Source organism: Spermophilus citellus, assembly GCF_964194105.1.
Source record: "Spermophilus citellus genome assembly, chromosome: 19".
In the NCBI taxonomy this organism is placed as follows: domain Eukaryota; kingdom Metazoa; phylum Chordata; class Mammalia; order Rodentia; family Sciuridae; genus Spermophilus; species Spermophilus citellus.
The window spans coordinates 7,063,545-7,085,041 of NC_138201.1; positions in this window are offsets into that span (position 1 = coordinate 7,063,545).

Genomic DNA, 21,497 nt, shown 5'->3' on the forward strand with positions numbered 1-21,497 from the left:
TTACAAATCTTTGCAGAGCATTTTTAGATTATTTATTTGAAAAAAAGTGGGGTTTTTGTTTGTTTGTTTGTTTTGTTTTGGTGCTGAGGATTGAGCCCATGACCTTGTGCATGTGAGGCAAGCACTCTACCAACTGACCTATATCACTAGCCCTTGAACAATTTTTGGTGTGTACAATTATAACAAACTTTCCTCTCAAAACTGCTCTTATCCAGTCTCAAAGATTTCAATAAGTTATGTAATTTCTTCTCATTTGTTTCTAAGTTTTAAATTTCCCTTTTATTGTCCCTAATGACCCATTTGTCACATAGAAGCATGCCATTTAATTTCCCTGTATTTGTTTAGTTTTCATTCATCTTTCGGTTTTTAATTTTTAGTTTTATTCCATTGTTGTCTCAGAAGATCCATGATACCATTTCAACTTTTTAAAAAATACTTATTGAGATTAGATTTGTGGCCCAACACATGATCTAACTTGGAAAATGTTCTATTTACTGATAAGAACGTGTATCCTTTTGCTGTTTGATGATGTGTTCTACAAACATATGTCTGTTAGGTCCATTTGTTCTGTAGTGTGGTTCATGTCATGTTTCTTTTTTCATATTCTGTCTGGATGATTTTTTTTCCATTAAGGAAAGTGAAGATTTGAAGTCTTCAACCATTGTTGTGCAGGATTTTAAAACTAATAATATTTGCTTTATATATTCAAGTGGTCCCACACTGAGTGCACATATATTGAGAATTGTTAAATTTTCATGTTGAGTTGATACTTTTAACCATATGTCATGACTTTCTTGTCTCCTTGTACAGTTATTGATGTAAGCTCTGCTTTATCTGATGTGAATATAACTACTTCTGCGCACTATTACCTTTCCATTTGTGTGATATATCCTTTGCCAACGCTTTACTTTCAGACAACCTGTATTTCACCCTGTTGACATCCACATTTGTGCCCATGGTAAATATTTGTTAATCCTTGTAATGAAAAGCAAATTGGAAATTATTAACAATTGTTAATCCATGATTATGGAAATCACATTAGCAATTGTTAATTAAGAGACATTAATAAAATATTATAAAGTATACCAATGTACTGGTAAAGTCCAGAGAAGATAATCAGGAGTAGTAGCCACTGCAACACTCCCATGCACTATGCATAGCCAACAAATTTTTAAATTCCATTATTCATTAAATAATGGAAGTCAGTTTGTTACAGGCAAGATATATCTAGATTTTATTTTTTAATCTACTCAGACAGTCTATGTCTTTTGATTGGTGTATTTAAGCCATTTACATTTCAAGGTTATTGATAGGTATGAAGTTCCTCCTGTTCTTTTGCTCTTTGATTTCTGCTTGTTTTTTATAGTTTTCATTCCTTTCCAACTCTTTTGTGTATTGTTTTGTTTTATTTTTGGTGTGTGTGTGTGTGTGTGTGTGTGTGTGTGTGAGAGAGAGAGAGAGAGAGAGAGAGAGAGAGAGAGAGAAGAACAGGGAGAGAAATTTCGTAGTTTCTGTAATGATAGCTTCTAACCTCTTCATCTTTTATTTCTCTGTTCTTCTAGTGAGCTTATATATTGATGTGCTTTCATGATGGTTTATTATTCTTTTGTTTCTAATGTAGGACTATCTTAAGTATTTCTGTAGTACTGTTTCCTGGAGATGTATTGTCTGTTTCTGCTTCTCTCAGAAAACTTTTATTTCCCCTTCATTTCTTAACAATAGCTGGATATAGTATTTTTGCTTGGTATTTTTTTGTTTTTGTTTTTTTAGTATTTTTAATAAATTATTTTATTCTCTTCTGACCTGTGAGATTTCTGCTGAGAAATCTGCTGTAAGTATTATAGGAATTCCTTTTTACTGTGACATGATAACTTTTGACATTGCTCTTTTTGGAGTTTGTTGTTTGCCTTTGATGTTTTGGGTATAATATGCATTGCTAAAGGACTTCTTGGTTGAATCTAGCTGGGGTCCTCTGAGCTTCTTGTATCTAGATGTCTATAGCTCTGATGATTTGGAAAGTTTTCAGCAATAAGTACGTGAAGTACATTTTCAATGCATGCTCTTTTATCCATGTTTCTTGTGCCTCTGTGTTAATGTCGGTATACCTGGTATACCAGTTGCCTTATCCAAGTTTATGTAGTAGTTTTTATAGGAGCTTTTGGTTGTTGTTGTTGTTTAGATGGGATCTAGGTATCAGTTGGGTGCATGCTTTGACTTTGGTTACAGATGAAGTCAAGTGTAGTCTCTCTCATTTTTGGGGCTTTGATTTATATCAGCAGTGTCTACACGTGCCTTGGTTTCTATACTGCAGTAGTTCATCAAGGTATTTATATGGCTTTGTGGTAGATATGGGCTTCCAAAGATGCCTGTCCTGAGGATCCAAAATGTTGATAATTCATGGAACCGAGGCTTATGTTGGCAGCTGCTACCATCTTAGTGATGCAGAATGCTGAATAGACTGTCCCTATGTTCCTCAGGGCCAGCACCTGTGACACCAAAGCGTGTGGCACAAGTACTCATGATCCCTGAGCCACAGAATATGAAGGAGACCTTCCTCAGCCCTCTCAGGATGAATGTGGGAGATGCCTGGGTCTATGGAAAAAGTATCCATAGTCCTGGAGACACAGTGGGTGTTGGGACTTTCCCCTGGTCCTATAGGATGGGCCCAGGTAATACCAGATCTGTGGCACAATTAATGTTGGACTCCAAGTTGTGAGACACAAAGGGGACCTTCCCTAGGTCTCATGGGATGATGGTTCTGGCATTTGTAGAACAGAACTGGTTTCTGGTTTTTAGCACCAGCATCCACAGTCCCCGTACTGTAGGCTGGGAAGGATTCTTTTCGTACTTCCGACCTGGTGAGCGCAAGCAGTGCCAGGAATTGGGGCTGCGGACTGCCACATTTCTGGAGCTTAAAGATGTGAGTTTTCCAATTTCCAATAAGTAGGCAGGGTTGAATCTGGGACATTGTCCCAATGCTGTTAGCTGGGAAGGAGGCCTTCCCTAGTCTCTGCTGGGCAAGTGTAGTTGGGACTTAGGCCTGTGGCTATGGCAGCTGCTGGTCCTGAGGCTAGAAGACACTGAGGAGCGGTTTTCTATTCTGTGAGGAGTGCATTGGTACAAGGCTCCAGGCAATATAAAGGGGCTGGCTGCCGGGCCCTAAGGCAAGATGGCTCCTAGCTTCAGCTGCTGTTACAACTTGGGTTCTGGAGGTGGGGGGAGTCCTATACGAGTTCTTTCTTTGCAGCAGACCAGTTCATCTTAGCTCAGTTAGATCCCCAAGCTGGATTTAAAAGATTGTGAAGATTATGTAGAAGGCTGGGTTTGGTAGTGCACGTCTGTAATCCCAGCAGCTTGGGAGGCTGAGATGAGAGGATCACGAGTTCAAAGCCAGCCTCAGCAACATGGAGGCCCTAAGCAACTCAGTGAGACCCTGTCTCTAAATAAAATACAAAATAGGGCTGGTGAGGTGGCTCAGTGGTTGAGTGCCCTGAGTTCAATCCTTGGTACCCCACCTTCCCCCCCAAAAAAGATGACTGTGTGGAATTGTCCTGCAATTGGGACCACCAGTCTGTGGCCATGAGTGGGACTCCTGGTACTTTCTCTCCCACCTTTTTGAGGCAATGTGCATTTCTTCCTGGCCAGGTTGCTGGGGTTGACATGACCCTTGGCTTTGTTCTTGTCTCCTGGTTGCCTTTCAAAATCTCCACCCTATTTAGGGCTCTTGTCACCTCTTCGCTGGTTTCCTGAGTTCTCGCTCAAAAAAAAAACTGCACTGGAAATGCAGCTTCTCCTTTGTGTCCTGGCTTTTCCCCGGGACAGAGTGGCTCACAGGGCATCTCCATTGAGCCTCCTTGGCTGAAAGAACTCGGAAAGCTTTGCTTTCGTATAAATCGAAAGGTCTTATTGCAAGAAGACTCAGATTTTGCAGGGAGACGCTATAAGTTGCTTTGAAACATAAAGTCCATCAAGAGAAAAGAGCAACTAGCAGCCTTCCAATCATGACACCATTCGGAGGTCTGGACCAACAGTCTACACCGGTGACTGATTCTCAAGCACTGCAGGCGTACAGATCCTTTTCCCCAGTAATGCTCAGGGCAGCGAAAAGCAGAGTTGCCCGCAGAGTGTATTCAGATTACACCCACTATATATTTGTGTATATGTGTGGGTGCACATTGACAATTACACACCCATATGCACAGATTTCTTTCCCTGGAAAGAATGCTTCAAAATATTGTGCTATTCAAGTGTCTGCTTGCTTGCTCATTGACTTCTTATACTGTAGGGCAGGGGACATAGAGAAAGCAGGTGTCTGCTCACCCTCTTCCTTTGCTACCTAAGGGGACACAAGTTTTTGCTACCCCTGGCTAGCTGTATTTTTGCATGATGTCTACTCTAAAGGTACAGCCCTGACATATCTTTGGCTAACTTCATGGCAGCCTGGAAATCTCTGACCAGTCAGAGAAGTAATTTTTGTCTTCCTGGGTGGCCTTGAGTGACCCACACTTGCACCCTAGTGTGGACACGTTCACACTCTATCATATCTGCATATCTATCCAACAGTATTAATCATCATTTTATTTTGCTGTTGCTATGACAATGACAGTAGACACAGAGTGCTTCCTCTTTGCAAGGCACAGTTCTAAGCTATTATTAAATGATCATCACAACCCTCTGAAGTAAGTCCTAGGATTATTGTTTTCTTTATACAGAGAAGGAACACAGAGACCTGGGCAATGGTGACCAACCTATGATCACACTGCTGGGAAGTGCAATGTGAACTGGTGGCCTGGCTCTAAAGCCTGTATTCTCAGTCCCTGTCACACCTGTACACATACACACATGACCATGATCTTCTTAGATGTAGCTTTAGAACAATGATCCCTGTCCTTATTGAAGGAATCAGCAGGTGGGCTGGGGCCATATATGCCAACCATCAGAAAATCTTAACAATTTAGGCTTATGATCTAATTTGGAAACTATTGCTTTAATTGATGGCTGCTGTAGTTCGTATCTAACTGTAAGGCAACGTTGGGAAAACCTTCTCAGAGGGGATTTTTTTTCTAAACCCATCCTCTTTCTTTTTCCCTGTTTTAGCCGGAGGCCAGCATGATGTGGTATTATTTTTTAATGCCCCAATTCTTCCCTCTCCTGCTTTAGTTTCTATAGTGCTTTTATCCTGGAAGACGGACCCCCACATCTTGGATTCTTGTTTCGTCTATCTAACTACAGCCCTCCTTGGTAGCCAGGATTGGCAAATGTTTTTTTTTTTTTCCTTTTTAAAAACTTTAATTTTTCTAAAGAAAACCCTGGCTTAATTTAGGATTAACAAGTTAATTCCACAATTTCAAGACTGACTTGGGTAGGTAGGAGGCATGATGGGTTCGAGACTTAGACATGTGCTATTTCTGTCACCTAATTAATGGTGAAGAGGCTCGGGAAAATAAAACGAATCTCAGTGTCTTCATGGGACCGGGATTGTTCTAGAAACAGAGGGAGAAAACAGTGGAAAGGAAATGTTTTCACTCTATTGGCTTAGGGAAGAGACTTATGGGTCACTAAAAAAAAAAAAAAGTCTAATATCCTGTACTTTTTGTGAGAACAAAGACTTGATTTTGGCTTCTCCACATGTTCACAGCCGTGTAACCATCAGAGTAGTACCAGCCTCTCGAATACCAGTAAAGTTTAGCGATCCTTACTTTCCTATGTTCTTTTTTTTTTTTACTATTTCTTTTTCAGTTTTAGATGGACACAGAACCTTTATTTCATTTATTTATTTTTAGATTGTGCTGAGGATGGAGCCCCGTTCCTCACTCATGCTAGGCAAGCGCTCTACCACTGAGCCACAACCCCAGCCCTTGTATGAATACATGACAAACGTCACTCCAGATCTTGTACAATCTCACAAATGAAAAGTCACACTCCATGCCTGTATGATATGTCAAAATACATTCCACTGTCACATATAACTGCAAAGAACATGTAAAAAAAAGTTTCCCAAAAAACCCGTTAGCAATGAGAACTAGTATTATAACTGGTATTAAGAAATGTGCCATCTGACTTACAGGAACCTTCAAAAAGTTGAGGTTTGAATTGTCTATCAACCATGAATAGCTTAAGAATGGTATGACACTTTGATATCTGCTTTTTTTTTTTTTTTGTAAATTCTGAAACTAGAAATTATATTATTCCGAAGGGCACCATTGAATACGCAGGTGTCGTTATATTATTGTATTTGAGAAATTGAGGCTGAAACCTTGCTGGAAGGTTCTTAGTTACCGAAAGTGTAGTCAGCCATCAGGCTCAGTTCTTCTGACAAACTCATCCGATAAAGCCAAAGAAAGGAACGTGGCTTCTACGTGGGTCGGATGAAGACAGATGTCTTATTGGAAGCTGAGACGGGAAGAGAGGTGACCGAAATTCTCTCCTCGGCTCCATTCTGCCTGGATGTTTCCACAGATTCTACTGGATTGGCCAGGCGTGGTGTTTTGAGATCCTCAAGGACCAGGCAGGTTGGCAGTAGGGCCCTCTCCTCCTAATTCAGCTAGAATTGGCCTTGCCCTTTCCACTTACATGGTAAATGAGAACCTGGCCTTGAACTCTGCTTAGAAGGAGGTTGGACAGGAGTTCTGATTGAGAAGACCATCTGCACCACACGTGGGCAGTCCAAATCCGAGCCATTCCAAATGTGGCTGCCAGACTCATTATGGATCCACTTAAGCCCATACCTTAGGGGGTTTACAGTTCGACACCAGCCACATATTATCTTGTGACACTCTCTGTGCCTTCTCTGTGGAACTAGGAGCCCTGGGGTCAACAGGCAGAGGGAGGAGTGCTTGGGCATTTAGAGGGTCTTCTGCCAAACCCGAGTCCTGCATGCTGGTTGAAGAAAGAAATTCGGTGATCAATCTGTTCAGTGAAGTGCTGCAGCTTTTCTGAGCCATAAGGGACATTGCAGGGACAGAGCCAGGGCCAGGCAAGTAAGGCCCTCACCTGAGACCCCAGACTTCATCAGTCTCCAAAGAATTCAGTAACCAAGACAAAGGATTCTATGGAATATTAATTAAAAATTCAATATAATGGGAGAAGTCCATGATGAATATAATAAATAGGAACTTTAAATGTAGACAGGGTTTAATACAGTCTTGGACAGTCTTGGACCACTCACATCACAGTAATCCTATCCCTCTGTTCCAATACAAGTTTATAAAAATAGGCAGATAGCCTGCAGATAGGTCAGAGCTTACTCATACAATTTTTAAGAATTAGATAAAGATATTTACCTGAACTACTGAGGTTTTAGGCACTGTTTGACTATATATATATAAAATATATAATGCATATATATAATATAATGCATATTTATTATATTTATATTTTATATTATGTAATATATACATATATATTTTATATGCACACACATACTCTGAAGGCCAGTGGCTTATTAGCTTTATCATGGTCCCAAATTAGCTCCTGAGTAATTTTGCCCCCAAGATGCCTACTTAACTAGGCTTAGCCCACTATCTATGACAGTCTCACGTACTGTCCATTTTACATAGTATCTCATATTCCAGAAAGGACCTGCTGTGGAAAACTCCAGAGAATGAAGATGAGTATTATCTACACAACTAATAATCTCAGTATCAATGTGTAGTAGGTGACTGTTATTACCCTGGACTAATGGATAAGGAAGCTGAAGCATCGATGATTAAATTTATCTTCCCAGGATAGAATACTGAGCAAGGGATGCAGCCAAGATGGAGATTTGGGCAGCTGACTTTAGAGTCCACATCCTGAGCAACTGCAATCAGCTTCCTGTGTTTAGCAGGAGGCAGAAATGAGAGCTATACAATTGTGGATGCAGCAAGAGCCATGAAGTAAGTGGGGTGGTGTGGGTGGTGGTGGTGGGGGGTGATTCCTATGAGCATCGGGCTATTTTTTTTTTTACCTATTGCTACTTCTTACAGTAAGTATTTTTATATGTGTACATACATAATTTTTATCAAGTGTATTGTGCCTGGGTTATGCTAGTTTTCTGATCTCAGCTGGTATCCAGCTACATTATGTGATTAATCAAATAATAAATCTAAGAATGAATAAAATCCATCTAATGGCCACTTTTATTTTTACCTATGTGCAAAAACAAATATTTTCTCCAACATCTTTAATCTGTCACCATATATTTAAGCAAAAAAATATATATATATATATTCACCTGTGCTGTTAACATTACCGAAATCTGAATTAAGAGGCTGTAATTCCTCAGAGAGTTGTTCATGGTAATATAAATCACAAGTGCAAAGTTCAAATGATTGTGTATTCATCAAAAAACTCAGTTCAAATTTATGACTCAATTCTTTACATTTCTCCTTATGAGATTGCCCTGTCTGTAAATTTTCTATCCTGTGTATATTAGAGTACCAAGCATGTAATATATATATATATATATATTGAATTCAGATATATTGATTTAATTCTTATATAACTGAATTCAATATATATATTCAACATATATGTGTATATAATTCAATATATATTTCATTCATATATATTTGTATGCATATTCATATATATATTTATAAATGTGTATATATATATGTATGTGTGTGTATATATGTATGTATATATATATATATATGAAATTAATCAGAACCTAGAAAGAATAATCAGATCTGTTAAAGTCCATTATACCTGTTTTGCTTGGGAACTTATTTTTATATCCTAGGCAATGCTCTGTGATCCTGCAGTAAAGTTGGATGGCATTTCCTGAAATCGTGCTTTGGAGGAAGTGATAGACACATACTTGAAATGCTAATGCATATCTCCAAGCCCGTTGTGCAAATTACTAGACCCTCAAGGGTATCCAAGTCCAAAATCATCCTACTGAAGGCCAGATGACAAAGACCACTGTCTCAGAAAGTACTGGTAATTCTAATGTAGATCTTAATCAAAACCCACGAGTTGAATACAGCACAATACAGGTATTATACAGAAAGGAGTAACACACACATAACCAAATAGACATTGTTTGGAGGAACAGAATTAGAATTGTACCAGCAAAAGTCAAATTTAAAACCCGTCAAGAACTCTGTGCTCTTTGTACTGGTTGAAGGAAGGCTCCTGGGGGGGAGCTGTAGCTGTCACTCCCAGATTTCACCCTTTGCTATGGATTCCCCCACAGGCACACATGCTAAAGGATCGGTCCTCAGCCTGTGGCACTGTCGGGCAGTGGTAGAACCTAGGAGAATGGACCTAGTGGAAGGAAGTTAGGTCCCTGGGGATGTGCCCTTGAAAGGATTGTTGGGACCTTACCTCCTCTCATCTCTCCCTTTGCTTTCTGACCACTAGGAGGTGAGCAGTTTTGCTCTGCCATTCACTCCCAGCATGGTGTTTGATCCCACCAAAGGCCCAGAAGCAACAGAGTCAGGTGACCATGGAGTGAAACCTCTGAAGTCATGAGCCAAAGAAGAACTCTTTCTTCCTTTTAAGTTGATTTTCTCAGGCATTTCATCATAGTAACAGAGAGGTGACTAACACACTCTCAAAGTGTCAGGAACACCTTTCTATAAAGTCTAGTATAATTCAACTAAATTTCTGGACTCAGTTTTGTCATTTGTAAATTAGCAATGATGGTACCTATCTCATCAAAGTATTGTAGGATTTAATTAAAGAATGTAAAGAGTGTGGATTGGCTCTCTCTATATATTTAACTTTGCTGTATTTATGATGTATTGCTATTTTACTCTTAGAGTATAACCCCCTCCCATTAATTTAACTAAATTTTGTTTGAAACTATATTATAAAAAACTTTCATTTGAACTTATAACATTTTTAGAGTTACCCCCAAATTCTTGGCTTTAATAATTCAAATGACATGGCTAATAAATGAAATGACATGGCCTACTTTGAGTCAATTAAAGAAAAATATGTACAGGAGAGGTAAACATTTCAATAGAGGGCTTCATGTTCCTAATCACCTGACTGCTATCTCATTTGAAATAGACCATTTGAGAAGGATTCGTCCCACAGATATTTATCACTTTGTGGCTCTATTTACAAATGGAATTCTGGTTGCCTAGAAAAAAATGAATGTAAAACCCCAAGTTTCCAATGAAAGTCTCGTAGGCAATATGAGAATCGAGCCTGCCATTAATAATAAGAGCAAACTATGGGGATTAGGCGTGAAAACAACTCTTTAATATTGTTACTTATTTATTACTGTCAGAAATAAGCAGAAGACAAAATCCTTCTAGGTGTTTATTGATTCTGTTTTGTTGTAAAGAGTTTGAATATGTTTCAAATGGATATGTTCAGCAATTTAGTATATTGGCTAAATGTTATAATGACAGATAGCATGTGGGTGATTTGATACATATTCTTATTTCAACCCGTAGCTGTTCAGTGTATGTAAAATTATAGAAATTTTTTCTTATCCCTGTGAGAGAACACTATCAAAGCAAAATATAACTCATTAAATCTCAGAGTATGTAATGCACAAATATTTTTTCTGGAGTCTTTTTTTTTAACCAACTTTTATTAGACATAGATCATACTGTCTAAAACAAATTAAAAACACAAAGGATATATTCATTGGAAATTCTGTTTTCATGTGCAATGAAAAAATATTATGTTAGACATTAATAAGCTGGAGAGAACAGCCTTATATTCATTTCTAAGCTAATTTGTTATATTTTCATCGTCAGAACCCAAGCAAAAAAAATCATTAAAATGCAAAAAAATATGCAGACTCTGTTTTGTTCTAATGCTATTTAAGATCCACACTTCTGGATCAAGTATGAGCGTTTCTATCCTGTGTATATCAGAGTATCAAGCCTATATATTTAATTTATCTAATATGAGAGTTGACCGTCATAGAGAACTATACATTTATGATGTTAATCACCTGAGATGTTATGAACCAAATGTCTAATAAATGACTGCGCCAAATTCACAGAAATTAAAAAAAAAAAAGGTTTTGATAGCATAAGGAAAAAACGTAGTTTGTAGCACATTGCGTAGATGTCTAATTGTGGTTGTTCGTTATTTCTCATATTACTTAATATTCTGCCAATGACTATCAGAAGGCTTTTCTAACCTGATATATTTTAAAATATATGACATTTACTACTCATTTGAAGATATGTGGAGATTGCTCATGGACACTCTTACATTTCTAAGTAAACTTAAGGTATGCTTTTTATTTATTTATTTTCCTATGTAACCTCTTACTGTTGTGATTCCAGAGAGATGCTTTACATTCTATTTTAAAAGTTTGTGTGTTTTAAATGAGGAGGCGGCTAAGCCCCTATTATTTAATTTTTATTGCTCATCACATTTTATAACTCACTACTCTTGACCACGGCTACTCAACAGAGCACTGGGCGGCAGAACATCGGGTCTGAAATAAAGGGGATTATGCTCCTCCATTCCTTATAACCACAGTCACTGTACTACCAGGGAGGCATCTGAGGTTAACTCTCATATTATCAGCATGGAACTAGGTGCTGCCTGTTTTCCAAATATCCCCATCAGCAGGTGTCTGGACTGGAAGTATTCTTCTTCATTGGAAGCCATGAATGGGTTCCACTTGCTCCTAGTGGCACAGAACCCAGAAACAGCCTCCAGAGGGAAGCTGAGTGGTATCAACACCATCAACACAAGTCCCATCAGCAGCTCCCTGGGCACAAGTAAGTACTTCCTGTTCTGCATCAGGAAAGCAAAACCATCACCCAGGACATTACACTTCCATTGTCCCTTCGTACGTAGTCTTCAACCTGCCAACGTTACAGGACTTGGATGTGAGCCTTTATAGGGTCCAGAGAGGTATTTACATATTCTGTGGCTCGTTTGGAGAGAACATTTCAGTGTTCCTCTGAAGATTATGTACACAGTCTTTAAGAGCATTTGGGAAAGTGCTGGGACCTGGCGCTCACATGTATTCTTCATTACTTTCCAGCTGCTATTTCTTAAGATGGTCAGAATTGGGATAATCAACCTGCAGACTCTCCCTTTGTGCTTTCTTGAAAGGGAAGACTAGGTAGCCCCACCAAATCCCTAATTGAGACCAAATTAGAATAAACGGGCTGTTTAAGCTCTCCAGCCTAATTGTGGACGGTGTGCATTTGACATCCCCTACGACATAAATCAAAATAAAAAGAATATTTTCAGAAGCGTGGGGCGGCTCTGCATTCCCGATGGCCTCCCCGCACAGCTGAAGGGTCCCCATTATTCACAAATGTCATTATCAGGACTCTTCAGCACCGAATGATTTTTTCGCCCAGAAATTGTACGGCCCAACCAGATAAGTAATATCTGTGGTTTGTATTTATTCTTATAACTGCTTACTTGGGGATGGCTTCTTTTATCTCTGTTGTGAGCTTACTTACTGCTGCTCTGTGGGACGCACTCCTTCAGTGACATAAGCTTGATTCATTTACAGATCCTCAGCGCGGCATCAAAGTATTAAATCCTGCAAATGGTGGAGGAGACTCAAAAAGGCTTTAATCCTCGGACTGGCAATTGTCACTGTACCGCTGCTGCTGCATGTCAGCACTGAAGTCAAGTTTCACGTCTGGGCGTTGGAAGAAAAGGCATGTGGCCACGTGCCCATCCGCTTGTTTGTTTAAGACAGACACTTGCCTGCCTGCGCCACATGAACTGTGCCATTCAGACCTCTCTCCTCTGCAGGGAAGAAGTAAGCAGACTTACAATGAAATGCCAACAGAGTCCTTCCAGGGCTGATGGGTCCTTTTGCATCATGCCTTTTCTTATTCTAATTAAAACCAGCTTAGGAGAGGACTGTGTTGTAGCATCTTGGACTTCTAGAGCAGGGGGAGGAATGGCGGGAGAGGATTAGAGCATTTAGGGAGCTCTCTACTTCGAAAGCACCGGGTTTCAAGGTCCAGAGGATTCTCCCACCCAAATGAAGAGATCCTCCTTTGAAATCTTCTCCATCCGCCGCTCCCTGTACACATACCAATTTCAGTTTTATTATACCCCTTGCTGTGCGTCTCTTGGCAGGAAACTTGCCCATCTTGCAAAGTCTTTGCATGAATAATTCATGGCAGTGTCATGCTGACTTTGAAAAACCTGGATTACTACTTTGGAGGAAATATTTAATAGGATTCTTCCAAACAATCCAAAATAGAAATCCCAGGTCCAGGTCCCTGGGTCCCACCTCTTAGAAACCTGAGTACAATCAAACAAGGAAGGTCTGGAAGCCCTGACACACACTCGAGGCTCACACCTCGAGTGGAGCTACACTCGAGGCTCATTACAGAAGTGTTTTATATCACGGTCATTGTTTGTCAGAGACGTGCTTCTTAAATATGGGGATAGAGTTTACTTTTTGTTAGATCTTAGAGTTTTGGGCCTTTCTTGGATAATATCAAAGGGTTTGAAAGAACCAGGGAGAGAGGAATTGAGTTTGATGTGGGCAAACAAATTCTGTGCATAGCAGGAGGTGGCTGGGGGGGGGGGACACCAGCTGTCACTCATGACATTGTTCCTCCAACCGCCGTCCCCCATCAGCCAAACCAGAATATTCAAAGACCTCCGGTGGACACAGAAACTTGACGCTTTTCATCCTCCTCTTCTGGATCTTTATTATGTCCCTCCACCTTTCCCTCCTCTTCCATTATCCTTTCTTTGCTCTCTGATCAAACACTGCCTTTCACAAAGTCTTTAAAATGTATTGATATGATCTGGTCAAAGACTGGTGGCCTACATCCCAACCCACTCCAACTCTCCCAGGATGGTGAGGCTGAGAGAGACGCAAAGGCAGAAGAATCTACTGATTCTACTGAAGCTTATTTTTGTTTGTTTGTCTAATAAAAACTTTGAAAAATGCCAAAACTAAAACTTTCTCCATGTGGAAAACAAAATTGATCAGTTAAAAAAAAAAACAGGACATCTTTAATATGATAACAGTCACCAATAAGGTCACCAATAAGTATGGTCCAGTCAGCCACAGTCCCCCTTCCAATCTGAACATGGATCTATGTAAAGATCTGCTGCCCCATAGGTCCATGTGTAAGTTTTCATTTATTATTGCTACAAAGCAAACCATCTCAAAACTTGGTATCTTAGATATATAATAATTTCTTTTAATTAAGAACCAGCAGTTTAGGGTAGGGAAAGTGCCTTTCTACCTCTTACCCCTCTCCTGGGGTGACTTGCTTTTGGTCCAGTGGAACTGCTCACCAACCATGGGAGGGAAGATGGTGTTGTCTGTCCACTGAAGTTGAGCTTGACTGACAGCCTTGGCTCTCCTTTACGCGGAAGGCTAATAGCATGGACTTTTCCACTGCCTGGACTTCACACCGTGGTGGATAGGCTCTAAGATCAAACTTTCCAAAGAAACTCGGGTATTTAAGCTGCATCAGGTATTATAATGGAGCCATGGAAATCACCTTGCATCTTTCCTGCCATCGCCACTGATGATGATTCTAGATTCAACAGAAGAGCACAGAGTCGGCACCCTTCAGTGGGAAGAACACCTAACAACATTGTGAAGAAGACCCATGGGATGAGAAAGTGACAGAAGAAAAGCCATCTGTCCCCTGCCTTCAGATTTCTATTAACTTTAGAGTACTGTATTATGTTTCGGGTTTTCTTATATCCCATCTCCACTTTTATAAATTATTTCTATAATAGGTCATGCTCAAATTGCTAAATTTAGGGGTGTCATGTGGGGCTGAGAGGAGATGAGGCAGGAAGGTCAGGGCAGCTGGTCCCTCAAAGCAAGGTGCAGCCGCCAACCTCAACTTCAACTGCTGCAGCACCGTTGGTATCTTTTAATGCGTCTATTTTGACACATGCATTAATGCATATATTTGATAATGCACATATTTTGATAAGAGTTCAGTTGAAGAAAGTGTCCTTCGGCTGAAGGAATGTTTTAACACCATCGCTGGAGTCCTCGAACAAGATACCAACAGATGTCCTAGAAGTTTGCTGCTTCTTAACAGGGAAACTTGTTTTTCCCTCTTGGTCAATTACCAGATATGTACAAGAGAATGTGCAATGTTCAGTATATTCTCAGGTGCACTACCACAAAATCCTTTATCTGTATCGACGGTCAAAGTGTCAGTACTTGAATGGTGTGTTCAGACAGAGGCCTCACCCCATGTACTTTTTGTTTTCATAAAGGAGTTCAGTATGATATTTTTCTCTTTAGTCGACATCACAACTCTTCTCAGATGAAGTCCTTGAGATGCCCATTGAACCGGCACAAGACAATAAGATGAGAAGAGTTTGGATATATTTTACTTAGCTAAACTAGTGAAATAGAAAGAGGCTACTCTAATGTCCAGCTAGTGGAACTGATTTCCTTGGAAAATAAGAATAGGACAGTTCAGTATTTTATTAATTTGGGGTATAAATCACAGATAATAATCTGTTTTTCTATTTCCCTTCCGGCCCAGAGGAGATTTCTCCCCATTTGAAACCGCGGGTAGCCGAATCGTGAAGGTAACATAGCAGAAAGATTTGAAGACATGAAATCGCAGGAATAAACATTAAGTAATGAGGCATGTATTTGTCTAATTACTTTAAACTGGAGAATTGATAAATAGTTGCAATTTTACCTGTAATGCAGAAGAACAATCTACGTAATTCTCTCAATTAAAAAAAAATAAAATAAGACTTGGGCTGGTAAATGTGGCTCAGGGGTAGAGAACTTGCCCAGCAAACAGGAGGCCCTGGCTTTCTTCCATAAATAAATAAATACAAATAAATAAATTCTTCCAACTCAACTATAAATATTTCAATTTGGAAATATCCATTGCCTCTTGTGATGTTAAGAATTTCACTTTAGGTCATTGTATTTGTCAAGGTTAAGGTAAGGGACAGAAAACCACCCACAGTTATTGTAATTGAGAGAATGTGACATAAAGAATTTTTGACGATGTAGAGGTTGCTAACTTGAAAAGGCAAAAAAGAAATTGAGGTACCAAAGAAGTGACAAAGAATCAGCGAACCCCCGGAGCATCCTCTTTACCTAAGTCACTCCTAGAGAGAGAATTCATTTTGCCAAATCTCATCATTTAGGAACTTGTTGCATTCATCAAAACCTATAAATAATAAACCAGAGAATAATTATTTTTCTTTTTTCAAATATGAGATAAATGCTGCTGGTTCTGATTAGATTCATTACAATAAGACATTTATTTTCCTTAGGGAAACTTTTTCTCTCCTATAGGTTGTTTTGAGCCTCTTGCAGTATATTTAATATTGGTACAGAAATATTTAGTTCATGTTCTTAAACTATATAAAGCATTTTTCTTATTAGTTTTAGAAGAGGAAATACAATAATTAGACAACTAGAGGCGAGTTGTGTACATTGCCATTAATGGGAAATATATTACAAATATTGTACAATAGATTGTAGTGAGGTAGCTTAGTACTTCATATGTATTATGTGTATATATTCCATACTTATTTTTCTATCAGCTATAGATCCACCTATCCATTTATCTCTATCATTTACCCATTATCCATTCCATTTCGTGACACTCACAGGTAAATAGTTCAAGATTTTCTGCTGAGCTTTTGATTTAGGTTTCTATCCTAATGATGGCTATAATAAGGCACATTATAGGTTTTGACTCATTTGGCAAGCTTGCAATTTCTTCCCCAAAGAGCCCGTTTATTCTGTCTGAACCCAAGCAGATGCAAAGGAGATAGGCATGCTACACGTATTGATCATCTATCCTGTGCTAACCCACTGAGCTTGGTGCTTTACAAAAATTATCTTAGGCGATTTTTGCATAATCCAATTATACAGATAACTTTTGTTCTTATTTCTCATTTTCCTAGCAAGACAACTGAAGCTAATCCAAAGATATACATAAAATAAATGAGGTAGGCAAGATTCAAAGCAAGAACAACCTAATTCCAAAATATTTAAATTCTCTCTGTCCCCACCATCTTTGGAACCACGGCTAGCCAGATGGTATCTCTGTGCTTATTGGGGAAAAAAAAATCCTCTTCAGGGTGGACAAAACCCTCTGGGTGCCTGTCTTGGCAAGATCAGTAAGCATTTGCATCATTTGCATGAGTTAGAAGGAAACACTGCTATTTCTGGGTAGATGTAGCTCTGAGCTAGGTCAGGCCACCTGGAGAACAGAGCATGAGTTTGATTTTAAGCTCCTGCCTTTCACAACCACGGTTGGGCACCTCTGTGTGTAGTAAGTACCAACTACACAGCTGCGTCTGATGCTATCCTTTAACAACCACATCCACCAGAAGAAAAAAAAGAGAGCCCTTCAAAGAGATCTCCCTTATTTGGATTTCTGCATTAAGAATTAGCACACGCACTTCTGCCCTGAAATGTTTAAATTTCATCCTCTTTCCTCTCTTGTATAATAATTTATATTATTTAATGAATTGGTAATCTATGCCTGTGTAACAAATTAGCCCCCGAACTTAGTAGCCTACAAGAACAAATATTTATTAGGTCACTTGTATGGTTTAGGTATTAGGTGTCTCCCAAAGGCTCGTGTGAGACAATGCAAGAAAGTTTAGAGGTGAAATGATTGAGTTATGAGACCCTTAACCCAATCAGTGTGTTTAATCTCATAATTGGGATTAACTGAATGGTGACTGTAGGTTGGTAGGATGTGGCTGGAGGAGGTGGGTCATTGGGGGCATCCTTTGGGGTATATATTTTGTCCCTGGTGAGGATCTCGAGCTCTCTCTCTCTCTCTCTCTCTCTCTCTCTCTCTCTCTCTCTCTTCCCTCCTGGTATGATATCCTGAGCGATTTTCTTCTTCTATGCCCCTCACCACAGGGCCCTAAAAATGGAGTTGGCCCTCGGTGAACTGAGACTCGGGAATGGAGAACACAGCATAAACTTTTCATCCTCTAATTGTTCTTATCACGTCTTTTGGTGACAGTACAAAAGAGTCGCACAGATGCCAAGGAGATGCTCTGCTGGGTGGTCCAGGCTTAGACTCCCCCCGTGGGGTTGCAACTGAGCTGTCTGCTGGCGCATGGGTCATCTACAGCTCTACTTGGACTGGAGGTTCTGCCTCTGAACCCTCATGTGGCTTTGGGCAGGAGACTTTGGTTCCTGTTCAAGGGGTGGCTTTTGACATGCTTCTGCCAGAGTGAGTGATCCCAGAGAAAAAGAAAGACACCACAAGAGTGACTTTGAAAACATAACCTCAGGCGTGCAGTACCACCTCCTCTGTATTTTATTGCTCACATGGAACAGGAGTGGTGCAATGTATAGAGCCATTTTTAAAGATGGCTATTCTATGGGGCTATAAGACTTACAGTCTCATTAACAAGTGCCAACAATCTGATGAGGTAAAAATAGCTGCTGTTCCGTCCTTGTGTTGACTGTTGCTTATTTGTGACAAATGGATGCTCCTTCTGGTTTTTCCATGCTCATGCCCAATCAGTCATTAAATATTATCGTGACTAGAAATAGGCATCATTATCACCCTCGCTTGACAGATGTTGAACATGAGGGCCATGGACCTTAGCTCCATGTCACACAAATGCCATAACTGATCTTGGAACCCTAAAACCAAACGACCGTACCAGTATCTCCTTTAATATGTTCAGTTTTAACTTTATCACTTCTGGAATTGCCTGGCATCACACTATTATGAAACCTCTTTCTCCATGGATAAGTTTCAGTAACATTTTAAATACGAAAGCCTCTTTGAAAGCTAGCTTGAGGTTAAGAATGCAAGGGAGATGGTTGTTGTTTGGTCCGTGGCTCTGTGCACTGTGATGTTTAAAGCACAGAGTTGATGCTTCAGGTAAGGAGCTTCCCGCATTTGGAAGAGGATGTTGTTTGTATATTACTGTTTTCTTTCTGTCTTATATAACCTTTAAGTTTACATTTTAATGGGATTATACTCTTGCTGAACTTAAAATCAATACACTACTGCGACCCAGCCATATCAGTGTTTTTATAGCAGCACAATTCACAATATTGAAACTGGGGAACTAACCTAGATGCCCTTCAATAGAAGAATGGATAAAGAAACCATGGCATATATACACAATGGAATATTACTCAGCATTAAAAAAGAAGAAAATCATGGCATTTGCAGGTAAATGGATGGAGCTGGAGAATATCATGCTAAGCGAAGTAAGCCAATCCCCAAAAACCAAAGGCTAGATATTTTCTCTGATTAAGTGGATGCTGATCCATAATGAGTGGGGGGCATGTGAGGAATGGAGGAACTTTGGGCAAAGGGAAGGGTGGGGAGGGGAGGAGGCATCAGGGTAGGAAAGATGGAGGAATGAGATGGACATCATTACCCTAGGTACATATATGAAGACATCAATGGTGTGACTCTACTTTGTGTACAACCAGAGAAATGAAAAAATGTGCTCCATTTGTCTACTATAAATGGAATGCATTCTGCTGTCATGTATAAATAATTAGAGCAAATTTAAAAATTTGTAAAAATACTCTTCCTGAATATTTACTTTATCAGTCAATTCTATAGGGGTGATTTTAAGGAGATTGGTTGAGGGGGGTTCTATTATTTGTATACTACTGTGTTCTGATTTGAATGAAGTTTGTCTCCACCAATCCTCATGTTGAAACTCAGCTCCCCAGGACAACAGTGTTGGCGGATGAGAGCTAGTGGGAGGTGTTTGAGTCATGGGGTAGAACCCTCAGGAATAGATCACTGTCCTTCTCAGTTGGGTTAGTTCTTGATCTTGAGGAACTGGATTAGTTGCCTCAAGGGTGGGTTACTATAAGGTTGATTTGTTTCCCTCAATTCCTCCTGCTTCCTGTGTTACCATGTGACCCCTTCTGCACGTGTCTGATCACTTTTCCAATTTTCTACCAGGCATAATGTAGCCCGAGGCCCTCACTAAAAGCATGGCAGATGCAGTGTTCTGACCTTGGACTTCCAGCTTCCAAAACTGTGAGCTAAGTAACTCTCTTTTGTCTAGAAATTTTCTAGTCTCAGGTGTTCTGTTATAGCAACAGAAAACCGACTCAGACACCCTCCATAAATAATAACAATCAGTTCTATTTTTATGAAGACTATCAATTATAGCTGGTTAATATAAAGCAACTTGCCAAATGTTTCCAATTTCTTTTTAAATTATTTTTATTTTTTAAGAGAGGGAGAGATAATTTTTTAATATTTATTTTTCAGTTTTTGGTGGACAAAACATCTTTATTTTATTTTATGTGGTGCTGAGGATCGAACCCAGCGCCCCGCGCATGCCAGGCAAGCGTGTTTCCGCTTGAGCCACATCTCCAGCCCCAATCTTTTCAATTGCTAATGAATGCTCACCATGTTCTGTAAGCGCTGCCCAAAGCCTGAGTTTGAGTTTATTATTTTAAAAATGGCAAATACACGATAGCCAGCCCGAGGGAATCAGAGGTGGTGCGGGACCCGCGGCGCGGAACTACCGCTCCCACCAGGGCTGACAGCTGAGGTCTCTTGCACCAGCTACCCGGGGCGTGGCTACCGGAGGGCAAGTAAAATTCGCTGAGGATTCTCAGCCCCAAGCTCTACAAACTTAGGGTCTGAGGGAATGGCAAACTGGAAGAGTGTGCCCAGTCGTTCATGAAAACAGGGCTCCCGGGAGCAGCAGACCTGGCATGTAGCCAGTATTGTGCTGAGCGGCACCCGTGAGAGGGGCCTGGCTAGAGGAAAAGTGGGAAGTGACTAGACACATGAGGAGGCCCTAGGCACTCAGGATTGGAGACTCGCCCAGTCTGAGAGGAGCTGCTGCACAGTGATTGGTTCCGGCGTATTGACAGGAGAAACTTGGCCTGGTGGGCACAGCGCCACCTACTGGAAGAGAAGTTAATCAAACTCTAAGACTGCATTTATTAGTTTTTTGTTCTTTTTTTCTTTTCTCTTTTTTTTTGATTGGGTTTTTCTTTCATTTTCATTTTTCTTTCTTGTTGTTTTTTTAAATTTTTTTTTACAATTTTTTTAAAATTTTTTTTCTTCTAATTTTAATTTTAATTTTTTTAAATTATTTAAAAAATTTTTTTTCTTTTTTTATTTCCTATTTTTTTCTTCTTTTGCCTTTTCGTTTCTTTTCAATTATCTTATCCCCCCTTCCTTGAATTCTACGTGCTTACTCTCATTCTCTTTAGTGACTTCTTCCCTTCCCTTCTAAAACCTTTCCTCCCAAGCATCAAATAAATTTATAGGAGTAAACAGTAACTCAGCAGTCAAACAGAACAAGAAGTAACATGAGCAGCTTCAAAAAGCAAGGAAGAAAAGGAGTACAAACAATGCACGACAGCCTAAATATTCAGGAGGACCTAGAGTCATCAGAAAAATGGTCATATAAAGAACTCAAGGAACACCTTAGACAGATGGAATGGAACCTTAAAGATCACATTGAAAATGAATTACATAAACAGATAAAAGAAAAAGTTAAGCATCTTTATCAGGAGATAGAGATTATAAAAAATAATCAAACAATAATTCTAGAAATGAAGGAAACGATAAACCAAATTAAAAACTCAATCGAGAGTATCACTAACAGAG